A 27417-nucleotide genomic window follows, 5' to 3' on the forward strand; every position below is an offset into this window, starting at 1 on the left:
CCCATCTCCGCCTCCCCAGTCACCTCGGCCTCCGCCTCCTCCTCAGGAGGCTGCGCTGCTCCCAGCCACCCCCACTCTCGGCGACCCTAGACTGGAAAGACAGCGGGGATAAGCGTCACCCGGTTCTGGCTGCGGCTCCGCGGAACGAACCTCCCCTCCTTCGGCCCACCCCGCTTCGGCGACAAGCACAACTCCGCTCGGTCCAGTCCCGGCTTTCGCGCTGGTGAGGAGGCGGAGAAGCAGGCAGCGGCGCTGCAGAGCCCGAGGAGGCCCCACCTTCCGTGCGCTCGTTGGCTGGCGGGGGAGGCGGGCCTGGGTGCCTCGGGCACGCCCATTGGCTCCGACGGCCGTCCTTCAGGGCCCCCCCTCGGTGGGGTAGTCCGAAGGGCCGTCGGTCAGGTGCGGGCCACACCCGCGGCCCTGCAGTTCCACTCCCGCCTCTGCCAGCCCTCAGCTTCCGGCCGGGTTCTCTCTCCGCTGGTCTCCCGCCCCCACCCACCGGGTCCGCCAGAGTCAGGAGCCCGAGATTCGCCGCCCGTCGCAGCGGCCCGCTTCGGCCCCTTGGGGGCCGGGGCTCTCCGGGACCTACAGAGCCCGGGAGACTCCGGCGGGGTCGCCTGCCCTCGCCCGAGCCCCGGCGCCCAGGCTGCTGCAGCGCCCTGCTCGAGGAGAGCGGCGGCCTGGATGCCCCAGCGCCCTCCGTGTCCAGTTCCTTGAAGGACCCCAAGAGGGCCGAGGCCGGGGAGGTGCTGGAGCGGGGCCAAGTGAGCTTTCGGGGCCGCGGTTGAACTGGAATCTTGAGTGCGCTGCGGTCAGTGGAGGCCCTTCCACCCTCGCCGCGCCCCTGGGGAATAGTCCCCCACCTCCCGCCGTGGCTGCAGCAGGAGGAGACGACGTCCTCCATTTTGTCGGGACGACTGTGGGAACTTGGGACCCCTCAAAACCGAACGCCGTGGGGCTAGGACTTGTCCCCGGAAGCCCTGACTGGGCTCTGCCATTCGGCCAAGGGAACAGCCCCAGCTGCCGGCGTCTGCGTCCGCGGGGCAGTACTGGTCGGGCGCGACGGTGGAGACACCCAGACACAGCTCCCCGCCTCCATCAACCAAGATGGAGGGAGCTGGGCTCCCGCCGGTTGGAGGGGCGGAGGCCTGCCCTGGGGCGTCCCTGGGCGCCGCCGTCCTGTGCTAGCAGCCCGGGGCGCTGGCACTGCCCAGGCCTTTCTACCGCCTGCCACCGTCTCCTGGTCCGGAATGGTTGAGGGAGACTCCATGGAGGCTCCCACCACAGCCCGCTCCATCGCGGGGCGCACCCGCTGCTGCCCCTGGGGGGAGCAGAGTCAGGGGCAGATGGCGCCCGGTGAGGGCGGGCCCCACAGGCCACCTCCACGAGGGGTCTTCTCTTCTGTTCCTCGTCTACACCTACGTCTCCGGCGGATGTCATGGTGCTGAACCATTTCCCAGACTGCGCGTAAAGATGGAAGCGATTCCGCTTTCGTCTCGCCCTGGCGGTTCTTAGTGGGATTACAGTTGAGGATGTTAGTTTTGATGAAAGTTGGTGAAATACTTACCTTATGTCTGGAAATACAGATAATGTGATTTTTAAAAAACACATTGAGCCCCGTTTTACTTCTGTGGTATGGTAAAGGCACAGGTTTATTCAATGAAAATCAGACATTAACCGTCTAATGCAGGGGTGGCCAATCTTTTGGCTTCCCGGGGCCACATTGGAAGAATTGGCTTGGGCCACACATAAAATACGCTAACAGTAACAATAGCTGATGAGCTGAAACAAACAAAAAAACCAAAACGCCAAAAAAACTCAACGTTTTAAGAAAATTTAGAAATATGTGTTGGGCTGCATGCAACCCCCAAGGGCTGCAGGTTGGACAAGCTTGATCTAAGACAAAAGCATGTTCACGGATTGATGAGAGTTCTGTGTAAGTCTTTGCATATTGCACAGTGCTGTATGTCATGGATATGCCTAATATCACCTACATTTTTTAGGTCCTCAATTACTCTTTGGAAATAAATGAATTACATGTAATATCATCATTTTAATGACTGCTGTAAATTACAAGCACTGACTACACTGAGTTCGTGGAGAAGGGCTCCATAGAGAAAATTTAAAGGTCTGACAGAAACTTTAAATGGTAAGCTCAGTAGCCACTTCTCATCTATTTTCTGATTATCTTTTTCACAATTTTTTGGCATTGATACTGTTCAAAGATTAAAATTGGGTAACATTTCTTTTTCCTGATAATGGCAGGAATAACAGGTTCATGTCCCAATGAAAACGCTCACCTCAGTATGCTGCCATGATTTCGAGGGTTGTCGAAAATTTAGGAAAAAAAAGTCTTCATTGTTCAACAAGATAGTGTCATTTATTGTAAATCTTTTGATAATTCAGGACTCCCGCCTAATATAAAGTCACAGCATTATGACCAAGTCTATGCAAAGGGGCCGGATAGCCTGCCTTTGAATTGTAACTTTATTACTAGTAGTTGTGTGATCATCTTAACAGATAAGTTACTTAAACTCTCTCAGCCTCACTTTTATCATTTTAAAAATGTAACAAATACCTAAGAAGATTTTTTTTCTTTTTTTGAGAATTAAATGAATTGGCCGGGCACAATGGCCCACGCCTGTAATCCCAGCTATTTGGGAGGCTGAGGCAGGAGAATCATTCGCTTGAACCCAGGAGGTGGAGGTTGCAGTGAGCCGAGACTGCACCACTGCACTCCAGTCCGGGCAACAGAGCAAGACTGTATCTCAAAAAAAGAAAAACAAAAAACAAGCAAAAAAAGAATTAAATAAATTATCACACGTATGACACTTAGAATTTCACCTGGCACATTAATTAATAAAAGTTTGTAAATTTTGCCTGTCATTGTTAATTCCCAATCAGCACAGTGGTATACTAAGAAAAAAAATTCTGGCCCGGCGCGGTGGCTCACGCATGTAATCCCAGCACTTTGGAAGGCCGAGACGGGCGGATCACCTGAGGTCGGGAGTTTGAGACCAGCTTGACCAACATGGCGAAACCCCGTCTCTACTAAAAGTACAAAAGTAGCCGGGCGTGGTAGTGCATGCCTGTAATTCCAGATACTCGGGAGGCTGAAGCAGGAGAATCGCTTGAACCTGGGAGGTGGGGGTTGCGGTGAGCCGAGATTGTGCCGTTGCACCCCAGACTAGGCAACAAGGGCAAAACTCCCTCTCAAAAACTAAATAAATAAATAAATAGGAAAAAAATTCTTCCAGCCTGGGTAACATAGTAGGACCCAGTCTCTACAAAAAATTTTAAAAATTAGCCAGAAGTGGTGCATGCCTGTAGTCCCAGCTACTCAGGAGGCCGAGGTGGGAGGATCACTTGAGCCCAGGAGGTCAAAGCTGCAGTGAGCCATGATTGTGCCACTGCACTGCAGCATCTGGGTGCTGAGTGAGACCCTGTCTCAAAAACAAAAAAAAAATTTGTTTATAATAATTTAATGACTTATTAAAGTAATATCAGCACTTTCTTACTATTGTAATATGAAAAGAAAATATTTAATTCTTGGAGTTAATATGTAAAATAAACCGTAGAGGAAATGTAATTGGAACCAAAATTTATTTATTCTTTGAAAGTGGCTTAGTACAGCCAGGCGCGGTGGCTCACGCCTGTAACCCCAGCGCTTTGGGAAGCTGAGGCTGGTGTGTCACCTGAGGTCGGGAGTTCGAGACCAGCCTGACCAACATGGAGAAACCCCGTCTCTACTAAAAATACAAAAATTAGCTGGGCGTGGTGGCACATGCGTGTAATCCCAGCTACTTGGGAGGCTGAGGCAGGAGAATTGCTTGAACTTGGGAGGCGGAGGTTGCCGTGAGCCGAGATCGCGCCATCGCACTCCAGCCTGGGCGACAGGAGTGAAACTCCATCTCAAAAAAAAAAAAAAAAAGTGTTGTAGTACAATATTCTTAAATTGTCATCCCAAGTAATTCATAGGGATATTAGAAACATAGATCAAAAACAACTGAGGTGGGGAAAAGAGAAAAGAGACTGAGGGAATTAATGCTTATCTTGGACAAACCAGTGAAAAGCTATTTTAAGCAATAAATAATGAAAGTTTATTAGAAGAGAAGGAACAGAATCTAAGATTGAAAAAGCATGAGATGACTGGTTGCTATATTTTAAAAAAACATCTCTAGAATCAGTAGGATGCTTTTTTTTTTTCTTTGAGATGGAGTCTTGCTCTGTTGCCCAGGCTGGAGTGCAGTGGCGCAATCTTGGATCACTGCAACCTCCGCCTCCCGGGTTCGAATGATTCTCCTACCTCAGACTCTGGAGTAGCTGGCATTACAGGCATGCGCCACCACATCCAGCTAATTTTTGTATTTTTAGTAGAGATGCGGTTTCACCATGTTGGCCAGGCTGGTCTCGAACTCCTGACCTCAAGTGATCTGCCGACTTCAGCCTCCCAGAGTGCACCCAGCCTGAAACCAGTTTTATCTAAGACTGCTGAGATGACTTGCTGCAACTTTAGGATTAATTTTGGCCACCGCCGTCGCTCACCATTTGGAGCTTGCCAGCTCCCCAGAACCTTACTAGTGCCAGAGAGCTTTCCCAACAAGCAATAGGTAACATTTCTCTTTTTCATAAAACCCCCAACCTTCTCTTTGTTCCTCAGACATGAAGAAAACCACCTGATCTGTGTATATGCCCCCAGCTGCAATTCTTTCTCCCCAAATAAAATGTTAGAGATTCATCTCTACATTTTTATTTTTATATCAACAGTTGTTTTACAAATACCCTTCAAAGGGATCAATTATTTTACTATGATGAGCACAGTCAGAGATTAAAGCTTATATAATAGCTTTTGCTTTTAATCTATCCTAGGTATTCTATTGGTAGTCATAATGTTTCAACTTTGGTCATTTCAACTTTGCTTCTGAGCCCTTTTGATATGATCTGAGTCATCTTTCGTATTTCCTTGCTTTCTGTTATAATGAGATGTTCCATCGTTGCCTACATTTCTTGACCCACACCTGAATCTGTCATTTTTTCAAACCATTGTTTTCTTTTAGTGGGACATAGTAGTTAAGGAGCAAAATCTAGAAGCTAGGAGTATTTATTGCTCTACATGGTCATTGTTTATAGGCTTTTCAGGGAACAGAACTAGGAACGAATATGTTATATTAGCATTATAACATGAATTCATACTGAACCACAGGGTTTTTTCTGAAACTCACTGATCTTACATTTGCATTTCTTTTGTCTCATGCCAAATAGTCCAGTTCTCAAAAATAGAACCAAATTATTATTATTATTATTATTTTTGAGACAGAATCTTATTCTGTTGCCCAGGCTGGAGTGCAGTGGTGCAATATCGGCTCACTGCAACCTCCACCTCCTGGGTTTCAGCGATTCTCGGGCCTCAGCCTCTGGAGTAGCTGGGATTACAGGCGCCTGCCACCATGCGTGGCTGATTTTTGTATTTTTAGTAGAGATGGGGTTTCACCACGTTGCCCAGGCTGGTCTGGAACTCCTGACCTCAAATGATCCACCCTCCTCAGCCTCCCTAAGTGCTGGGATTACAGGCGTGAGCCACCGCACCCGGACCATAAATCTTATTTGCTTTATCCTACACATAGATGCCACTATCACAGAATAAAAATACACACAAATACCACCCACAATACAATTAATAAAAATAATTTAAACTTAGTTTACAGTTACTTTTTTCCTTAGAGAAATTCCAACTTACTATGCACAGTAAATTGAAGTGTGTAAAGTCAGATGGCGTTTCTTGCTAGATCGTTATGCTGCCAACTGGATACACAAGTTTTACTTGTTTCATTTTACTTTCTATTTTTATTGATTTCTTTTTTTAACTTAAGTTATGTTCTATAAGTATATAAAATATTAACATGGAGTATAGGAAAAAGAAATCAGTGTTAAGATATTCTGAAGTTCTTATATTTTGTAAGAGAAGAGCATGTATGTAAGTAGGTATTTTAAAATCAAATATATATTAGCTATGTAACCATAGCTACTAAAAGAATAAAAAATTAGTACTGGCCGGGCGTGGTGGCTCATGCCTATAATCCTAGCACTTTGGGAGGCCGAGGCAGGTGGATCACTTGAGCCCAGAAGTTTCAGACCAGCCTGGGCAACATGGCAAAATCCTGTCTCTACAAAAAAACAACAAAATTACCTGGGCTTGGTGGTGCATGTCTGTATTCCCAGCTATTCAGGAGTGAGGGGCTGAGGATCACTTGATCCCGGAAGGTTGAGGCTGCAGTGAGCCGTGATTGTGCCACTGCATTCCAGCCTGGGCAACAAAGGGAGATGCTGTCTCAAAAAAAAAATAAAATAAAATTAGTAGTGATGGGAAAAAGAATACTTGAACAATCACACAGGAGGCAGGATAATAGTCTATTACTGCCTAACAAATTACCTAAAAACTTAGTGGCTTAAAATAACAAATATTTATTATGTCTGTTATTGTAGGTCAAGAACTGGGAAGAAGCTCACCTGGGTGGCCCTGACTCAGGGTCTCTCATGAGGTTGCAGTCCACATGTAGGCCAGGGCTGCAGTCATATGAAGGCCTGACAGGGGCTGATGGATCTGCTTATAAGCCCACTCATGTGGCTATTAGCACGAGGCTTCAGTTCTTCTCTGGTTGTCTCCAAAGTGGTACACTGCCTTTTTTATTTATTTATTTTCGAGACAGGGTCTTTCTCTGTCTCCCAGGCTGGAGTGCAGTGGTGCAGTCACAGCTCACTGCAGCTTCCGCCTCCTGGGCTCCAGCAATCCTCTTGCCTCAGCCTCCCAAGTAGCTGAGACTACAGGTATGTACCACCATACCCAGCTAATTTTTGTATTTTTTGTAGTTGCCCAGGCTGGTCTGAAACTCCTGAGCTCAAGCAATCCACCTGCCTTAGCTTCCCAAAGTGCTGGGATTACAGGTGTGCACCACTGCGCCTGACCATACACTGTTACTTCTCTCTTTTTCTTTCTTTCTCTTTCTTTCTTTCTTTTTCTTTCTTTCCTTCCTTCCTTTCCTTCCTTCTTTCCTTCCTTCCTTCCTTCCCTCCCTCCCTCTTTTTCTTTCTTTCTTTCTTTTTTTCTTTCTTTTCTTTCTTTTTCTTTTCTTTTCTTTTTCGAGACAGAGTCTCGCTCTGTTGCCCAGGCTGGTGTGCAGTGGCACAGTGCACAGATCACAGTAGTGCGATCTCGGCTCACTGCAGCCTCTGCCTCCCAGGTTCAAGCGACTCTTGTGCCTCAGCCTCCCTAGTAGCTGGGATTACAGGCATGAGCCACCACACCTGGCTAATTTTTGTATTTTTAGTAGAGACGGGGTTTCACCAGGTTGGCCAGGCTGGTCTCCGACTCCCGACCTCAGGTGATCCACCCGCTTCGGCCTCCCAAAGTGCTGGGATTACAGGCTTGAACCACTGTGCCCGGCCTTACACTGTCATTTCTATTGAACTCCTTAGAAGCAAGTTACTAAGTGCTTCCCAAAGACAAGCAGAGGGGAATTGGGCAGTAAAAATTAAATGGAAAAGTACCAGAGAATATGTGGACACATGTTTAAACTGTCACAGGCAGAAAGGAGAAAAAAAATAAGCAAAACAAAAATAGAAAACAAAATAAAATGCTAAAAACGAATATGAATAGACATTATGCTTGCCTATTGAAAGAGAAATACTTGAAGACTGGATTTTTTAAAATGATAGCAATGTACGGTTTATGATATGCTGCAAATTATAATAACAGTAAAGAGATAAAAAATGTATACTGGAGAAATATTAAGCAAAAGAAAGTGAAACAACAATAATATATAAAGTAGACATTTTTGCAAAATGCATTACTAGGCAAAAGAAAGATTACTTATTGATAAAAAAGAACAATTAACTAGAAAATTCTAAGGGTTTTGTTTTTATTTTATTTTTATTTTTATTTTTATTTTCATTGATAGAGCATGGGGTCATGCTCTATCGCCCAGGCTGGAGTGCAGTAGCCAACTCCTGGGCTCAAGCAATCTTCCCACCTCAGCCTCCTGAGTAGCTGGGACTACAAGCATGTGCCACCATGCCCAGCTCAGTTTAGAAACTCTATGCACCTTACATATGGAATCATTCATAACTATATGGTGAAATTGAAAAATCCATAATTATGCTACACTTTCATAAAGTCACACAGAAAAAAATCTGTTTAGTACATATATGGCTTTAATTTATACTAAATGTAAAAAATTGATCTGCACCCAATAATGAGGAAATGACTAATTTTTCAATATGTGAAACATTTACACAAACTGAATACTAACTGGATCATAAGGGATTTCTCAACAAATATTAAAGAATGGATCATGTACACATGGCATTCCCTGACTGCAATGCACAAAGGAAAGTTAATAATAAAAAATAAGAGAGTAATATTTAGAGAAATTTTAAAATGCACATGTGTAGAAAATTTTAAGCAGACTCATAGATTTATTATTATTATTATTTTATTTTTATTTTTTGAGATGGTCTCACGCTGTTACCCTGGCTGGGGTGCAATGGTATAATCACAGCTCATTGCATCCTTGACCTCCTGGGTTCAGGTGATCCTCCCACCTCAGCCTCTAGAGTAGCTGGGATTACAGGTGTAAGCCACCATGTCTGGCTAATTTTTTTTTTTTTAATAAAAATGAGGTTTTGCCATGTTGCCCAGGCTGGCTGTGAACTCCTGAACTCAAGTGATCCACAGTGCCCATCCTCTGATTTGTTTATTAATTTTAAAAGTGGACTCCATGGCTAGGCACGGTGACTCATGCCTGTAATCCCAGCACTTGGGAAGCTGAGGCGGGCGGATCAGTTGAGGCCAGGAGTTCAAGACCAGCCTGACCAACATGTGAAACTCTGTCTCTACCAAAAATACAAAACTTAGCCAGGCATGGTGGCGGATGCCTGTAATCCTAGGTACTTGGGAGGCTGAGGGAAGAGAATTGCTTGAACCCAGGAGGTGGAGTTTGCAGTGAGCCGAGATCGGGCCACTGCACTCCAGCCTGGGCAACAGAGTGAGACCCCATCTAAAAATAAAAAATAAAAAAGTGGACTTCAAAACAATTCAAGGTCAAAGGAGAAATTTCAAACTTACGGAGTTGTATTTAAGACAATACGAATAATTATGTCTACCCTTTCATTCAGATTCTCTGATTGTTAATGTTTTGTTACATCTGCTTTAAAATCCCTTTTATAGACCAGGCGCGGTTGCTCATGACTGTAATCCCAGCACTTTGGGAGGCTGAGTCGGGTAGATCAGTTGAAGCCAGGAGTTTTAGACCAGCCTGGTCAATATGACGAAACCCCCTCTCTACCTAAAATACAAAAAGTAGCTGGGCATGGTGGTGCGTGCCTGCAATCCCAGCTATTTGGGAGGCTGAGGCACAAGAATCACTTGAACCCAGAAGGCCAGAGGTTGCAGTGAGCCAAGATCACACCACTGCACTCCAGCCTGGGTGACAGAGTAAGACTCTACCTCAAAAAATAAATAAATAAAATCCCTTTTATAGGCCCATACTTAATTTTGGAGATAGTTTCAGGCATAATATCTCTTTATCTTTAAATCTTCAGCATGTATTGAAGAACAAGAGCATTGCAGCCATAATGACAGAGCAAGTATCACTCATACTGATAGAATAATATTATCTAGTATTCAGATTGTATCTATGGTCCCAATATTTTCCACTGTGGACGATCCTCCTCCCCTGACCAGGATCTGGTCCAGGAACAGGTGTTGCATTTACTTGCCGTGTCTCTTAGGTCTCCTTCAATCTGGAATGGCCCCTCGGCCTTTCCCTCTCTCATGACACTGACAGTTTTGAAGAGCCCAGGCCAGTGGTTTCTAGACAGAGTCAGTTTTATTTATTTATTTATTTATTGAGGCAGAGTCTTGCTCTGTCGCCCAGGCTGGAGTGCAGTGGTGTGATCTTGGCTCACTGCAACCTCCACCTCCCAGGTTCAAGCGATTCTCCTGCCTCAGCCTCCTGAATAGCTGTGATTACAGGCACGTGTCAGCACGCCCAGCTAATTTTTGTATTTTTAGTAGAGACGGGGTTTTGCCATGTTGGTCAGGCTAGTCTCGAACTCCTGACCTTGTGGTCCACCCACCTTGGCCTCCCAAAGTGTTGGGATTACAGGCGTGAGCCACCATACCCAGCCCAGAGTCTATTTTAAACATGTTCCTCTGGTGATGCTGTTGTCCTCTCCAGTTTGAGAACCACCACGTCAGAGGCATCTTCCTGTCTGAACCATTCTTTCCTGTTGCTCTCAGGAAGGCAGAAAGGTACAGCTGGGCTCACCCCATACTCATCTGGGCCTCCCACACCCAACCCCATGCCTGGCACCCAGTAGGTACTCAATAAAAACTTGACTTGGTTGTTATGTAGACCAGGGTTCCAGCCCATCTGTGCCACAGAGTGCGTTGGGCAAGGACTTCACCTCTCCAGGATCACTTCTCCCATCTGTAAATCTTGGTTTGGGGGTGGAGAGTGGGTGGGACTAGGTGATCTTTAAAGGCTCTTGCAACTTTGGTTGTTGCCTCTCAAAAGGACCTCTTTCCTCCCACTCCAGGAGCTGGAGTAAGTGTCTTAGGTCTCCCAAGTCAGTGACTCATTCATCAAATACTTATGAATCACCTATGAGGTGGAACCTGGGACTTGATTTTCTTTATTTCTTTTTCTTTTTCTTTTTGAGACGGAGTCTTGCTCTGTCGCCAAGGGTGGAGTGCAGTAGCGTGATCACAGTTCACTGCAACCTCAAACTCCTGAACTCAAGGGATCCTCCCACCTCAGTCTTCTAAGTGGCTGGGACTTCAGGTGTGCACCACCACACCCAGCTAATATTTATTTATGTATTTATTTATCTTTAGAGATGGAGGGTCTCACTATGTTGCCCAGGCTGGTCTCTAACTCCTGGGCTCAGGAGATCCTCCCACTTCAGCTTTTCAAGTAGCTGGGATTAGAGATGTGATCCACATTGCCTGGCTCATTCCAATCTTCACTTCCATGGTCACATTGCTTTCTCCTCTTCTGGATGTCAACTTTCCCTTGGCATCCCTCTTGTAGGAATATATGTGATTGCTTTTAGAGCCCATCCTGATTATTCCACACTTTCCCTAACTCATACTCCTTAATTTAATCATATTTGCAAATGTTTGCCATGTAAGAAAACATTTTAGGGATTAGGACCTGATAGCTTTGGGGTCCATTATTAAGCCTACTACAGCTAGTGAGAGCTATTAAAGTTGGCTCCAAATAAACATATGGAAAAATACTCATCATCACTAATAATCAGAGAAACACAAATTAACATCATAATGAGATACCAGTCAGAATGGCTATTATTAAAAAGTCAAAATATAACAGATGTGGGTGAGGCTATGGAAAAAAGAGAACACTCATACACTGTTGGTGGGAATGTAAATTAGTTCAGCCCTTGTGGAAAGTAGTTTGGACATTTCTCAAAGAACTAAAAATAGAATTGCCACCTGAGCCAGCAGTCCCATTACTGGGTATATACCCAAAGGAAAATAAATTGTTCTACCAAAAAGACATCTGCACTAGTATGTTCATCAAAGCAAAGTTATTAGCCTAGGTGCCCTCTACCAGCAGATTGGATAGAGAAAATCTGGGATCCTTTTGAAGTTCATGAGTGTGAGAACTGGGTGTTCACCCGCATGTGTGAGATGTGCCACCCGCAAACCTTGTTATGACATTGGCACATTACCGAAAAAAAAGAAAATCTGGTACATATGCACCATGGAATATTATGCAGCCATAAAAAATAATGACACTATTGCCGGGCGCAGCGGCTCACACCTGTAATCCCAGCACTTTGGGAGGCCAAGGTGGGCAGATCACAAGGTCAAGAGATGGAGACCATCCTGGCCAACATGGTGAAACCCTGTCTCTACTAAAAATACAAAAATTAGCTGGGTGTGGAGGTGCGCTCCTGTAGTGCCAGCTATTCGGGAGGCTGAGGCAGGAGAATCGCTTGAACCCGGGAGGTGGAGCTTGCAGTGAGCCGAGATCACGCCACTGCACACCAGCCTGGCGACAGAGCAAGACTCCATCGCAAAAAAAAAAAAAAAAAAAAAAAAAATTATGTTATTGTTTCCTTCGCAGCAACATGGAAGCAGCTGGAGGCCATTATCCTAGATGAATTAACACCAACACAGAAAACCAAATACTGGGTGTTCTCACTTACAAATGAGAGCTAAACACTGAGTACACATGGATATAAAGATGGGAACAATAGACTCTGGGGACTCTAAAAAGCCGGGAGGAAAAGAGGGGAAAAGGGTTGAAAAACTACCTATTGCTCACTATGTTCACTATTTGGGTGACATGAAGGTTCAATAGAAGCTCAAAACTTCAGCATCACACAAAATATCCACGAAACAAACCTAAACATGTACCCACTGAATCTGAAATTAAAAATAAATAAATAAAGTTGGCTCCAGTGTCCTTTTTTCTTATTTTTTTTTTTTTTTTTATTTTTTTGAGACGGAGTCTTGCTCTTGTCGCCCAGGCTGGAGTGCAATGGTGCGATCTCGGCTCACTGCAATCTCTGCCTCCCGGGTTCACGCCATTCTCCTGCCTCAGCCTCCCGAGTAGCTGGGATCACAGGCACCCACCACCATGCCCCACTAATTTTTGTATTTTTAGTGGAGACGAGGTTTCACCATGTTGGCCAGGCTGGTCTCGAACTCCTGACCTCCGGTGATCTGCCCGCCTTTGGCCTCCCAAAGTGCTGGGATTACATGTGTGAGCCACTATGCCTGACTCTTTTTTTTTCTTTTTTTTTGAGATGGAGTCTCCCTCTGTCACCCAGGCTGGAGTGCAGTGGCACGATCTCGGCTCACTGCAACCTCCGCCTCCCAGGTTCAAGTGATTCTCCTGCCTCAACCTCCTGAGTAGCTGCGACTACAGGCACATGCCACTACACTGGCTAAGTTTTTATATTTTTGGTAGAGACGGGGTTTCACCATTTTGGTCAGGCTGGTCCCAAACTCCTGACGTCAAGTGATCTGCCTGCCCCGACCTCCCAAAGTGCTAGGATTACAGGTGTGAGCCACATCGCTTGGCCTAAAATTTTTCAAAAAGTGTGATAAAATACATATAAAATTTATTAACTTTTTAAGTGTACAGTTCAATGGTACTAACTTCATTCATATTGTTGTGTAACCATCACCATCACCCATTTTCAGAACTTTTCTTATCTTGCAAAAAGTGAAGCTCTATACCTATTAGACAATAACTCCCCATTTCCCCTGACAACCAGCATTCTACTTTCTGTATGTATGAATTTGACTGCTCAAGGTACCTTATGTGTCTTAGTCTATTTCATGTTGCTAAACAGAATACCTGGGACTGGATAATTTCTTTTAAAAAGAAGTTTATTGGCCGGGCGGTGGCTCACGCCCGTAATCCCAGCACTTTGGGAGGCCGAAGCGGGTGGATCACGAGGTCAGGAGATCGAGACCACAGTGAAACCCCGTCTCTACTGAAAATACAAAAAATTAGCTGGGCGCAGTGGCGGGCGCCTGTAATCCCAGCTACTCAGGAGGCTGAGTCAGGAGAATGGCGTGAACCCGGGAGGCAGAGCTTGCAGTAAGCCGAGATTGTGCCACTGCACTCCAGCCTGGACGACAGAGTGAGACTCCGTCTCAAAAAAAAAAAAAAAGAAGTTTATTTAGCTTACGGTTCTGCAAGCTGGGAAGTTGAAGGGGCATGGTGCCGGCATCTGCTTCACTTCTGGTGAGAACCTCATGCTGCACTCATGGCAGAAAGTGGAAAGGGAGTAGGCATGTGTAAAGAGATCACAAAGAAAGAGAAAGCAAGAGAGAGAAAAACCCAATGAAGCCAGACTCCTTTTAACTACCTACTCTCATGGGAACCAACCCATTCCTGTGAGAGTAAGAATCTGCCTCCTTCGGAAGGCATTCAGCTATTCACGAGGGATCCATCCCCATGACCCAAACACTTCCCACTAGGCTCTGTCTTTCATCACTACTACATTGGGGAACAGATTTCAACATGAGTTTTGGTTGGAGACAAACAATATCCAAACCATAGCATTATGTAAGTGGAATATTATGTATTTTTCATTTTGTGACTGCCTTATTTCACTTAGTGTAATATCCTTAAGGTTCATCCATGTGGCAGCATATGTCCAAATTTCCTTCCTTTTTAAGACTAAACAATATTCCATTGTATGTATGTACCACATCTTGCTTATCCACTCCTGCCGAAGGACACTAAGGTTGCTTCCACATTTTAGCTATTGTGAATGATGCTGCTATAAATGTGAGTATACAAAGATATCTTGAAGACCCTGTTTTCATTTTTTTGACTATATACACCGAAGTGAAATCACTGGGTTATATAGTAATTACATTTTAAATTTTTGGATATTTTCCACAGCATCTGTACCGTTTTACATTCCCACCAACAGTGCACAGGGGTTCCAATTTCTTCACATTCTTGCCAACACTGATTACTTTTTGATTACTTTTTTTTCTTTTGAGATGGAGTCTTGCTCTGTTGCCCAGGCTGGAGTGCAATGGCATGATCTCAGCTCAGTGCAACCTCAGCCTCCTGGGTTCAATCGATTCTCCTGCGTCAGCTGCCCAAGTAGCTGGGACTACAGGCATGCACCACCACAACCAGCTAATTTTTGTATTTCTTAGTAGATACAGGGTTTCACCATGTTGGCCAGGCTGGTCTCGAACTCCTGACCTCAAGTGATCTGCCTGCCTCAGCCTCCCAAGGTACTGGGATTACAGGTGCAAGCCACCTGCACCTGGCCGGTAGTAGCTTTTTGATAGTAGTTATTCTAATTGATGTAAGGTGGTATCCAATTGTGGTTTTGATTTGCATTTCTCTGATTATTTATTAGAGATGTCGAGCATCTTTTCATGTGCTTATTGGCATTCATATATCTTGTTTGGAGAAATGTCTATTCAATTCCTTTGCCCATTTTTTTTTTTTTTTTTTTGAGATGGAGTTTCGCTCTTGTCACTCAGGCTGGAGTACAGTGGCACCATCTCGGCTCACTGCAACCTCTGCCTCCCGGGTTCAAGTGATTCTCCTGCCTCAGCCTCCCAAGTAGCTGGGATTACAGGCACTCACCACCATGCCCGGCTAATTTTTGTATTTTTAGTAGAGATGGGGTTTCACCATATTGGTCAGGCTGGTCTTGAACTCCTGACCTCGGGTGATCCACCTACCTCGGACTCCCAAAGTGCAGGCATGAGGCACTGATCCCAGCCCTTCGCCCATTTTTGAATCAGGTTATTCGTTTCTTTGTTGTTGAATTTTAGGAGTTTATATATAGACTGGAAATCAATCTCTTATCAGATATGTGTTTTACAAATATTTTCTCCTATTCTGTGGGTTGCCTTTTTACTCTGCTGACAGCATCTTTCTATGCAAAAAAATTTTTAATTTTTGCAAAGTCCAGTTTGTCAATTTTTTCTCCTGTTGACTGTACCTTTACTGTCAGATCTAAGAGATCATTACCAAATCCAATGTAATGAATATTTTCTTTTGTTTTCTTCTAAGAGTTTTATAGCTTAGCACTTATATTTAAGTCTTTGATTCATTTTGAGTTAATTTTTGTGTATATTATAAGGTAAGAGTCCCAACTTCATTCTTTTGCATGTGAATATCCAGTTTTCCCAGTATCATTCGTTGAAAAGACTGTCCTTTCCTCTTTGAATGGTATAGTACTCTTGTTGAAAATCATTTGAGGGTGGGCATGGTGGCTCATGCTTGTAATCCCAACACTTTTGGAGGCTTCGGTGGGCAAATTGCTTGAACTCAGGAATTTGAGACCAGCGTGGGCAACATGGCAAAACCATTTTGTATTTTTCTACAAAAAATACAAAATTTAAGAAAAAAGAAAATAATTTGACCATAGCCACAAACGTTTACTTGTGGGCTCTCTATTCTGTTCCATTGATCTATGTGTCTGTTATGTCAACCATACTTCTTTGATTATTGTAGCTCTATAGTAAGTTTGAAAGCAGGAAGCAAGTCTTTCAATTTTGTTCCTTTTAAAGATTGTTTTGGCTATTCAGGATCCCTTGAGATTTCATATAAATTTTAGGGTGGGCTTTTCTATTTCTGCAAAAGACGTAATTGGATTTTGAGAGACATTGCATAAAATCTGCAGATTCCTTTGGGTAGTATCGATATTGTGACGGCCAACTTTTTGTGCCACTTTGGGCTAAAGGATGCCCAGATAGCTGGTAAAACATTATTTCCAGATGGGTCTGTGAGGGTCTTTCCAGAAGAGATTAGCATTTGAGTCAGGAGATTGAGTAAAGATTATCGGCCCTCACTAATGTGCATAAGCATCCTGCAATCTGTTGGGGGCCTGAATAGAACAAAATGATTAAGGAAAGGCATATTTCCTCTCTTTCTTTTCCCTCCTGGGTCTAGGACAACCATAATCTCCTGCCCATAGAAATTGGAGCTCTTGGTTCTTGGGCCTTTAGACTCTAGGACCAGCAGGGTACCCTCTCCACCACCTCCAGTTCACAGGACTTCCTACCACGACTGAATTACACCATCAGCTTTCCTAGTTCCCCAGCTTTCAGACAGCATATTGTGGGACTTCTTGGCCCCCATAAGCAGGTGAACTAATTCCTATAATAAAGACACTCATATATCTATGTATATCCTATTGGCTCTATTTCTCTGGCTAATATGGACATCTTGCAATATTAAGTCTTTCAGTTCATGAACACGGAATGTCTTTCCATTCATTTGTGTTTTCTTTTATTTCTTTCAGCAAGGTTTTTGTAGTTTTGATTGTGCAAATCTTCCACCTTCTTGGTTAATTTAATTCCTATATACTTATTCTTTTTGATGCTCTTGTAACTGGATTTTTTTTTTTTTTTTTTTGAGATGGAGTCTCACTCTGTCACCCAGGCAGAAGTGCAGTGCTGCGATCTCGGCTCACCACAACCTCCGCCTCCTGGGTTCAAGCAATTCTTCTGCCTCAGCCTCCCAAGTAGCTGGGATTACAGGTACATGCTGCCACGCCTGGCTAATTTTTTGTATTTTAATAGAGATGGGGTTTCACCATGTTGCCCAGGCTGGTCTTGAACTCCTGAGCTCAGGCGATCCACCCACCTTGGACTCCCAAAGTCCTGGGATTACAGGCATGAGCCACCGCACCCAGCTGTTGGAATTGTTTTCTTAATTTTCTTTTTGGATTGTTCACTGTTAGTGTGTAGAAATGCAACTAACTTTTGCATGTTGACTTTTCGTCCTGCTTCTTTGCTGAATTTACTTATTAGTTGTAACAGTTTTTCAAGGAATCTTAAAGTTTTTTTTGTTTGTTTGTTTTTTGTTTTTTGTTTTTTTTGAGACAGAGTCTCGCTTTGTCGCCCAGGCTGGAGTGCAATGGCATGATCTCCGCTCACTGCAACGTCCGCCTCCCAGTTTCAAGTGATTCTCCTGCCTCAGCCTCCCTAGTAGCTGGGATTACAGGCACGCGCCACCACGCCCAGCTAATTTTTGTATTTTTAGTAGAGGGGGCGTTTCACCATGTTGGTCAGGCTGGTCTCGAACTCCTGACCTCGTGATCTGCCCTCCTTGGCCTCCCAAAGTGCTGGGATTAAAGGCGTGAGCCACTGTGCCTGGCCAGGAATCTTAAAGTTTTGTACATATAAATTGTCATCTATGGAAAATGATAATTTATTTGTACCTTTACAACTTGAATGCCCTTTATTACTTTTTCTTGTTTAATTGCTCTGGCAAATTGGGGGAAAAAAGTATCTTCAACAAATGAGGTGGGGGCCAGGTGCGGTGGCTCACATCTGTAATCCCAGCACTCTGGGAGGCTGAGGTGGGCGAATTGCTTGAGGTCAGGAGTTTGAGAACAGCCTAGCCAACATGGCAAAACCCCATCTCTACCAAAAATTTAAAAATTAGCTGGGTGTGGTGGCATGCGCCTGTAATCCCAGCTATTCAGGAGACTGAGGTGGCAGAATTCCTTGAATCCAGGAGGCGGAGGTTGCAGTGAGCTGAGATGTTGCCACTGCACTCCAGCCTGGGCGACAGAGTGAAACTCAGTCTCAATAAAAAATAAAAAATAAAATAAAATAAATGAGAGTAGAACAATGAATATCCAAGTAGAAAAAAAATGAAATTTGGTCAGGCGTGGTGGCTCATGCCTGTGACCCCAGCACTTTGATGGCCAAGGGAGGTGGATCACTTTGAGTTCAGGAGTTCAAGACCACACTGGCCATCACAGTGAAACCCCATCTCTATTCTAAATAAAAAATCAGCTGGGTGTGGTTGCACGCCTGTAATCCCAGCTACTTGGTAGGCTGAGGCAAGAGAATTGCTTGAACCTGGGAGGCAGCGGCTGCAGTGAGCCAAGATTGCACCACTGCACCCCAGCCTGGGCAAGAGTGAGACTCTGTATCCAAAAAAAAAAAAAAAAATTTGTATATTTTTACAAAAATTATATATACAAAAATGAACTCAAAGTCGATTAAGGACTTAGATATAAAAGCTAAAATCAATTCTTAGATGAAAACATAGAGGCAAATCTTCATGACCTTGGATGTGCCTATGTTTTCTTAGATACAAAAGCCGAGCAGTGAAATAATAAATTAGACTTCATCAATGTTAAAAACTTTTGTGCATCCCAGGGAATTACTAAGAAAGTGAAAAGACAACCTTCATAATGGGAGAATATATTTGCAAATAGTGTATCTGATAAAGTTTAGTATCCAGAATGTATAGAGAACTCTTACAACTCAGTGACAAAAAGGCAAACAACTCAATTAAAAATGGATTAAGGACTTGAATAGACATGTCTCCAAAACATGGCCAACTAGCACATAAAAAGATGTTCAATGTCATTAGTCATTAGAAAAATGAGTGTTAAAACCACAATTGGCTGGGCGTGGTAGCTCACACCTGTAATCCTAGCACTTTGGGAGACTAAGGTGGGTGGATCACTTGAGCCCAGGAGTTTGAGACCAGCCTGGGCAACAAGGTGAGACCCAGTCTCTACCAAAAATACAAAAATTAGCAGGGCATGGTGTCATGCGCCTGTCATCCCAACTACTCAGGAGCCTGAGGTGGGAGGATCACCTGAGCCCAGTAGGTCAAAACTGTAGTGAGCTGTGATTGTACCACTGTATTCCAGCCTAAGCGACAGGGTTAAGACCCTGTCTCAAAAACAAAAACAAAAGAACACGAAAACCACAATGACGTGCCACTTCACATCCAAATTGCCAGTGGGAATATAAAATGGAGCAGCTACTGTGGAAAACGAGTGGTTCTTCAAAAGATAAAGATTAATTATCATTTGACCCAGCAATTCATTCCTGGGTTTATGCTCAAAATAATTGAAAACAGATGTTCAAATAAATACTTATACATCAGTTTTTATATGGTACTATTCACAGTAGACAAAAGACGGAAACAACCTGAATATCCATTAATGGACAAAAGGATAAAACAAAATGTGGTCTATAAATACAATGGAATATTATTGTTAAAAAGTAATGAAGTATTTATGTATGCTACAACATGAATGAACCTCAAAAATATGGTGAGTGAAAGAAGCCAGACACAATAGATCTTATACTGTATGGCTTCATTTATATAAAGTATCTCAAATAAGTAAACCTATAGAGACAGGAACCAGATAGGTGGTTTCCAGGGGCTGGAAAAGTGAAGAATGGGTATTGACTATTTAATGGGTACTGGATTTTCTTTTGGGATGATGAAAATGTTTTAGAACTTGATAAAGGTGGTGGTTGCACAAAATTGTGAATATACTAAATGTCACTGAATTGTACACTTTGAAATGTCTAATTTTATGTGAATTTCACCTTAATTTTTTTAAAAAAGAATGAAGCACATCTTTGACGCAAAAACTTTGGGATATCTGACAGAGAATTAGACAACGTGTAAAATAAAAGGCTGAGCTTAGCACAGTCATAGTTGTGAGATGATTATTTAATTGCCCCGATAGTGAATTTTGGGCATTCCTAACAAATTCTAAGCCCAGGCTATGTTTATTTAGTTGTTTGGGTTAAAGCCAGCTTTAAAAATCTTTCCTTCTTGTCTTTTCAATTTCTGAGTGCTTTACTATGTGCTGAAGCAGTATATTAGGCCCTATGAATTAAACATGTATAAGACAGACTCTTCTTACTTCAAGATGTTTGTAATATTCTCATGGTATATATATATATATATTTTTTTTTTTTTTGAGCTGGAATCTTAATTCTGTTGCCCAGGCTGGAGCACAGGGGCACCATCTCGGCTCACGGCAACCCCCACCTCCCGGGTTTAAGTGACTCTCCTACCTCCGCCTCCCGAGTAGCTGGGATTACAAGGGACCACCCCCACATCTGTCTAATTTTTGTATTTTGGTTTCATCATGTTGCGCACAATGGTCTCAAACTCTTCACCTCCAAATGATCCGCCCGACTCGACCTCCAAAAGCGCTGGGATCACAGGCATCAGCCCCCGGGCGTGGCCTATATATAAAATTCTTTAAAAGTTAAGTTTCTGCAGGGTAAGCTGGCACAAGCCTGTAATCCTAGCACCTTGGGCGGCTGAGGCAGGATTGCTTGAGCTTATGAGTTTGACACCAGCCAGGGAACCACATCGAGATCCCCAGCTCTGAAAAAAACTTAAAAATTAGCCAAGCACAGTAGGGTTGTGTCCAGTATTTATTCCTTCTGGTGGGTTCTTGGTCTCGCTGACGCCAGTGGCGGGGTGCTGTGGCTCCCGCCTGTAATCGCAGCACTTTGAAAGGCCCTGGCAGACAGAGCACGACGTCAGTAGATCGAGACCACCCGGGATAACACAGTATAACCCCCATCTATACTAACAATACAAAAAATTAGTCAGGCGTGGCGGCGGGCGGCCCTGGTCCCAGCTACTCGGGAGACTGAGGCAGGAGAATAGCGTGAACCCGAAAGGCTTGCAGTGAGCCAGATCGCGCCACTGCACTCCAGCCTGGGCAACAAAGCCAAACCCTGTATCTCAAAAAAAAAAAAAAAAAAGCCGTGGCCCTCACGGTGAGTGTTACAGCTCTTAAAGGTGACACGTCCTGAGTTAGTTTGTTCTTTCTGGCGTGTCACAGTTCTTAAAAGTAGCATATCCGGAGTTTGTTCCTTGCGGCGGGTTCCTGGTCCAGTAAAGAAAGCATAGACCCTCGCGATAAGTGTTACAGCTCTTCAATATGGTGCCGACCCCCCCCCCCCCCCAAAAAAAAAAGATCTGCAACAAGCTAAACAACAAACTTCCCACCGGTGAAACGAAACCTGAGCACGTCACTGCACCGGGCGCGGGTGGCCGGCTTTTATTCCCTTATTTGTCCCGGCCCATGTCCTGCCGATTGGTCCATTTTACAGAGTGCTGATTGGCCCATTTTGCGGAGTGCTGATTGATACATTTTACAGAGTGCTGATTGGTCTATTTTTACAGAATGCTGATTGGTACATTTACAATCCTCTAGGTAGACACAGAGTGCTGATTGGTGCATTTACAATCCTCTAGCTAGACAGAAAAGTTCTCCAAGTCCCCACCCGACCCAGAGGGCCCAGCTGGCTTCACCTGTCAGTGTGTACCTGTAGTCCCAGAAACTCAGAAGGCTGACGTGGGAGAATCGCTGCAGCCCAGGAGGTCGAGGCTGTAGTGAGCCATGATTGTGCCACTGCATTCCATCCTGGGCCACGGAGTGAGAGCCTGTCTTAAAAAAAAGTTTAAAGAAACAAGTCTTTATTTGATGCCTGAAAGGTGCTTAAGCAGTGTTGCTTGTTTGGGTTTCTTAAACTAGGATAAGAGGATCCATGCCAGAGGATTGTGCACTGTCCCATCTTTCTTTACTGAAGATTGGTTCTAGTGTGCATTATTTTTCTCTCCATTACTGAGATAAGGAACTTATAATAGCTGCCTATTTGCCATTCAGTATTACAACAATGTTTACAGAAAGTGGGCTTTGAGTACTGTTTTATTTATTTGTCTTAAAAATATGTATTTTAGGCTAGGTGCAGTGGCTCACGCCTATAATCCCAGCACTTTGGGAGGCCGAGGCGGGTGGATCAATTGAGTTCAGGAGTTCGAAAGAGTCCTGGTCAACATGGTGAAACCGCTCTCTACTAAAAATACAAAATTTACAAAATTTAGCTGGGCATATTTTCGCTTGCTTTAATCCCAGCTACTCAGGAGGCTGAGGCAGGAGAATCGCTTGAACCCGGGAGGCAGAAGTTGTAGTGAGAAGAGATAGCAATACTGCACTCCAGCCTGGGCAACAAGAGTGAAACTCTGTCTCAAAAAAAAAAAAAATTTATATATATATATATGTTTTAGATTAAAAATACCGGCCCGGTATTTTTAATCTATAGGAATCTCTAGGTTCTATATCCATCTTTTATCTACCTGCAGCAAAAGAAGCTGCATAATTTATGACCCTGTTCAAAAACTGCTAATATCTTCTTTTTTCTTTTCTTTCTTTCTTTCTTTTTTTTTTTTTTTTTTTGAGACAGAGTTTCACTCTTGTTGCCCAGGCTGGAGTGCAATGGTGCGATCTCGGCTCATCGCAACTTCCGCCTCCTGGGTTCAAGCGATTCTCCTGCCTCAGCCTCCGAAGTAGCTGGGATTACAAACATGCACCACCACACCCGGCTAAGTTTGTATTTTTAGTAGAGGTGGGGTTTCTCCATGTTGGTCAGGCTGGTCTCAAACTCCCGACCTCAGGTGATCTGCCTGCCTCAGCCTCCCAAAGTGCTGGGTTGCCAAAACGATTAATATTTTCAAGATAGTGACAGCAGAGCATTAAACATAGTACAGGTCTTCTAAGCGTGGAGCCCTGTACCACTGCCCTGTCATACACTCATGAAGCCAGCCTTGTTTTTCACGATTTATTGAAGAAGCTGGACAATTTGTCTATAGAATTTCACTCAGGTATTTTTGTTGTTGTTTTGTTTTGTTTGTTTTTGAGACAGGGTCTCATTCTGTCACCCAGGCTGGAGTTGCCCAGGTGAGATCTCAGCTCACTGCAACCTCTCCCTGCCAGGTTCAAGTGATTCTCCTGCCTCAGCCTCTTGAGTAGCTGGGATTACAGACATTCACCACCATGCCCAGCTAATTTTTTTTTTTTTTTTTTTTTGTATTTTTAGCAGAGACAGGGTTTCACTGTGTTGACCATGGCTGGTCTCCAACTCCTGGCCTCATGTGATCTGCCCGCCTTCGCCTCCCAAAGTGATGGGATTACAGATGTGAGCCATCATGCCCGGCCAAAATTTCACTCAGTTTTAATTTTGCTGACTGCATTCCCCTGGTGTAAATTAACATTTTCCTCTGTCCTCTGAATTTCCTGCAAATTGGTAATTGCATCTAGAGGTTTAATCATATTACGATGTAATTTAGGGGGAAGACTACTTAAAGAGTGGTGGCTTGTTTTTTCATTAAGTGGCATATAACATCAGATTGTCTTTCTTTTCTCATTATTAGTAGCCATCGATACTCAATGCTTAGATTCTTTATTCATTAGAGGTTGCAAAATGGTAATATTCAAATTATATCATAGCTGGGAGTGGTGGCTCACGTATGTAATCCCAGCACTTTGGGAGGCCGAAGCGGGTGGATCACCCAAGGTCAGGAGTTCCAGACCAGCCTGGCCAACATGGTGAAACCTCGTCTCTATTAAAAATACAAAAATTAGCTGGGCGTGGTGGCGGGTGCCTGTAATCCCAGCTACATGGGAGGCTGAGACAGGAGAATCATTCAAACCCAGGAGGCGGAGGTTGCAGTGAGCCGAGATGGTGCCACTGTACTCCAGCCTGGGAGACAGAATGAGACTCGGTATAAAAAAAAAAACAATATAATATATAATCATTATTTTCTTCGTTTATTTGTTGGAATACTTATTTAATAAGAAACCTCGTGATTTTTGATCTGGTTACTCAGTGGTAGAGTTGTTAGGAAAGGCAAGATAAATACACACATTTTTCTCTTTAAGTTATTGAAATGAAGAGATTATTTTCTTGTTTTCACCAAAGGCGACCAATTCTTTTTGCAAGCAACATCATTTATTAGCTCATGGTTTTAAACATATCTGATGTGTTTTAGTCTAATGCAATTATTTTCTTTATTTCTTGCTCGAACCGCCTCATCTTTATTTAGTGGGAAACTCTTCAATTGGCCTTCAAGTAATTTTTTTTTTTTTTTTTTTTTTTGAGATGGAGTCTCACTTTGTCACCCAGGCTGGAGTGCAGTGGTGTGATCTCTAGCTCACTGCAACCTCTGCCTCCCGGGTTCAAGTGATTCTCCTGCCTCAGCCTCCCGAGTAGCTGGGACTACAGGTGTGCCACTGTGCTTGGCTAATTGTTGTCTTTTATGTAGAGACGGAATTTCTCCATGTTTCCCAGCTTGGTCCCAAACTCCTGGGCTCAAGTGATGCTCCTACCTTGACCTCCCAAAGTGCTGGGATTACAGGCATGCTCCATCGCGCCTGGCTAAATTATAGTTTTGTTTTTGCTTTTTTTGAGACAGTGTCTCACTCTGTTGCCCAAGCTGGAGTGCAGTGATGTGATCACAACTCACCGCAGTCTCGACCTCCTGGGCTCACGCAGTTTTCCCATGTCAGCCCCCGAGTAGCTAGGACTACAGGTATGCACCACCATGTCGGGCTAATTTTTAAAACTTCTGATAGAGACTGGTTCTTGCCCTGTTGCCCAGGCTGGTCTCAAACTCCTAGGCTCAAATGATCCTCCCGCCTTGGCATCCCAAAGTGCTGGCATTACAGGCATGAGCCACCTTGCTCAGCTGTCCTTTTATTTTCTATAGGAAACTGATCTGTTTTTTTATTTTATTTTTCCTTTTAAAAAATATTAACTTTGTATGAGATTTAATGTGGATCCTCTTCATTTATTTATTTGTTTGTTTATTTTATCTATTTATTTATTTATTTATTTATTTATTTTTGGGACAGAGTTTGCCTCTTGTTCCCCAGGCTGCAGTGTAATGGTGTGATTTCAGCTCGTTGCAACCTCTGTCTCCTGATTTCAAGAGATTCTCCTGCCTTGGCCTCTTGAGTCGCTGGGATTACAGGCGCATGCCACCACACTCAGCTAATTTTGTATTTTTAGTAGAGATGGGGTTTCAGCATTTTGGACAGGCTGGTCTCAAACTCCTGACCTGGAGTGATCCACCTGCCACGGCCTCCCAAAGTGCTGGGATTACAGGCGTGAGCCACTGTGCCTGGTGTATTATTTATTTTGACTTTAAATTAGCTTCTCAAACTTTAAGAAGGAAGGTGTAATTTAATATTGTCCTTCTAATTTTGCAGATCTGTAGTGCCACCTTCTGTTGTTTTTATGAGGAGTTTAAATATAGGGCATCCTACTTTCTGAGATCTGACTGCATCTCTGTTGGCCCCTCTGTTTTACTGGAACCCTTATCTTTCCTTTGTGCCCTTTGTTCAAAAACTGCTTAAATCCTCAACACTCCTGGGAAGAGATTTAGCTGGTTAGTTTTGAGAGCTTATAGGGAGATCTCTCCCAGCCTATTCATATCTTACTGGAGATACCTTGCGCTGAAACCCTTGGGGTTTCCGATATTATTTTCAAATTGGCCATCTGAGTGTCCCAGTGAGTGCCTGTTGGTTGTTTTGGAATTTATTTTATTTTATTTTATTTTATTTTGCTTTTAGACAGAGTTTCGTTCTTGTCACCCAGGCTGGAGCCCAATGGTGCAATCTTGGCTCACTGCAACCTCTGCCTCCTGGGTTCAAGCGAATTCTCCTGCCTCAGCCTCCCAAGTAGCTGGGGTTACAGGTTCCCGCCACCACACCTGGCTAATTTTTGTATTTTTAGTAGAGACAGGGTTTCACCATGTTGGCCAGGCTGGTCTCAAACTCCCGACCTCAGGAGATCCGCCTGCCTCAGCCTCCCAAAGTGAGCCACTGTGCCTGGCTTGTTTTGGAATTTTTACATGTCTGGTGCCCTGTTTCTTCCTTCTGTTTCCTCCTGCACAGATGCTGATACCATTTATCTCTTGTGCCTTTTAGTGCTTTGGTGGTACCTGCTGGTGTTTTGGAGTTCCAGGGATTGCTGTACCATCTAGTTTGGTTGTAGATATCATTCAAGGATTTTTGTTTTTTCCATCCTAGCTGTTGTGTGTCAGTTTTGTTTTTTAACTGAAAAATAATATTTTTGAACCAATAAAGATTTTTTTTTTGTATTCAGCTATTGAGCAGTCATTGTCATTAAGTTTCTGGCATAAAATACACTTCTCATCTTCTTATGGGATGCTGATAGCTCAAGGGTATTAGTATTTTCAATCTTGGTAGGATTGTTTTGACCTAACTAGATTGGAAATACACACAGGACTACACCTCAAATTACCAAAACTCATAAAAGGGCATGGTAGATTAGGATATCTATTCCTTTGATTTAGATATCCCTGTTTTTGAGACTCCATCTTATAGGAATAGAAGAATTTGTATCGAGAAACATATATCCAAAGAGTTGTTTTGTTTTGTTCGTTTGTTTTTGAGACAGAGTCTTGCTCTGTTACCCAGGCTGGAATGCAGTGGTGTGAGCTCAGCTCATGCAGTCTCCACCTCCCAGGCTCAAGTGATCCTCCCACCTCAAGCTCTTGAGTAGCTGGGACTACTTGAGACCACCACGCCTGGCTAACTTTTTAAAAATTTTTTTGTAGAGACAGGGTCTCACTTTTTTGCCCAGGCTGGTCTTGAACTCCTGGGCTCAAGCAATCCTCCTGCCTCGGCCTCCTAAAGTGTTAGGATTAAGGGCATGAACCATGGTTCACAGCCCAAAGATATTAAAGCAACATTGTTTGTAGTGCTTTTGTAAAAAAAAAAAAAAAAAAAAAAAAAAAGTTGGTAAAAAACCCTGTCTGTTCATAATTGGGGAACGATTAGATTATTTGTAGAACACGTATCTCTGGGTTGATTACGTAGTTACTAAAATGCATTAGACACTTTGGGAGGCTGAGGCGGGTGGATCACGAGGTCAGGAGATCGAGACCATCCTGGCTAATATGGTAAAACCCCGTCTCTACTAAAAATACAAAAAAAATTAGCCAGGCATGGTGGCAGGTGCCTGTAGTCCCAGCTACTTGGGAGGCTGAGGCAGGATAATGTGGACCCGAGAGGCGGAGCTTGCGGTAGACCGAGATTGTGCCATTTTACTCCAGCCTGGGCGACAGAGCAAGACTCCATTTCAAAAAAACAAAACAAAACAAAAAATTCTGCTACAGCATTTTTTAGTAAATTAGGCTGAAGGTCTTCTGGTTCTCTTGGGACTATAACTTGATTTACTGTTTATAAGTGGTTAGAGCCTAGGCATTTTACTACTTTGTAAAACTGGAGATTGAATTG

The 27417-nt window shown here is 43.7% G+C and overlaps 2 protein-coding genes and 1 non-coding gene across 18 annotated transcripts in view; 2 read left to right on the plus strand and 1 right to left on the minus strand.

Annotated features, from left to right (window-relative positions):
• ZMYM5 (zinc finger MYM-type containing 5) overlaps positions 1 to 257 on the minus strand; it is a 42109-nt gene extending 41852 nt beyond the window's left edge. For 5 of the 13 annotated variants that reach the window (XR_008512498.2, XM_054528593.2, XM_054528600.2 and 2 more), the window contains exon 1: positions 120 to 200. The gene's annotated coding sequence lies outside the window, so the exon portion shown is untranslated. 13 annotated transcript variants of the gene reach the window in all.
• The window catches only part of ZMYM2 (zinc finger MYM-type containing 2), a 222667-nt gene continuing 195506 nt past the window's right edge, over positions 257 to 27417 (plus strand). For 2 of the 4 annotated variants that reach the window (XM_054528716.2, XM_054528717.2), the window contains exon 1: positions 257 to 2149. The gene's annotated coding sequence lies outside the window, so the exon portion shown is untranslated. The remainder of the gene's footprint in view (positions 2150 to 27417) is intronic. The other 2 variants (XM_054528713.2, XM_054528714.2) reach the window with 1 other exon arrangement.
• LOC112128662 (small nucleolar RNA U13) lies at positions 11658 to 11756 on the plus strand. The gene has a single exon (XR_002911151.1). It is a non-coding gene; the product is annotated as a small nucleolar RNA U13 (small nucleolar RNA).

This window comes from Pongo abelii, chromosome 14 (assembly GCF_028885655.2).
Source record: "Pongo abelii isolate AG06213 chromosome 14, NHGRI_mPonAbe1-v2.0_pri, whole genome shotgun sequence".
NCBI classification, from domain to species: domain Eukaryota; kingdom Metazoa; phylum Chordata; class Mammalia; order Primates; family Hominidae; genus Pongo; species Pongo abelii.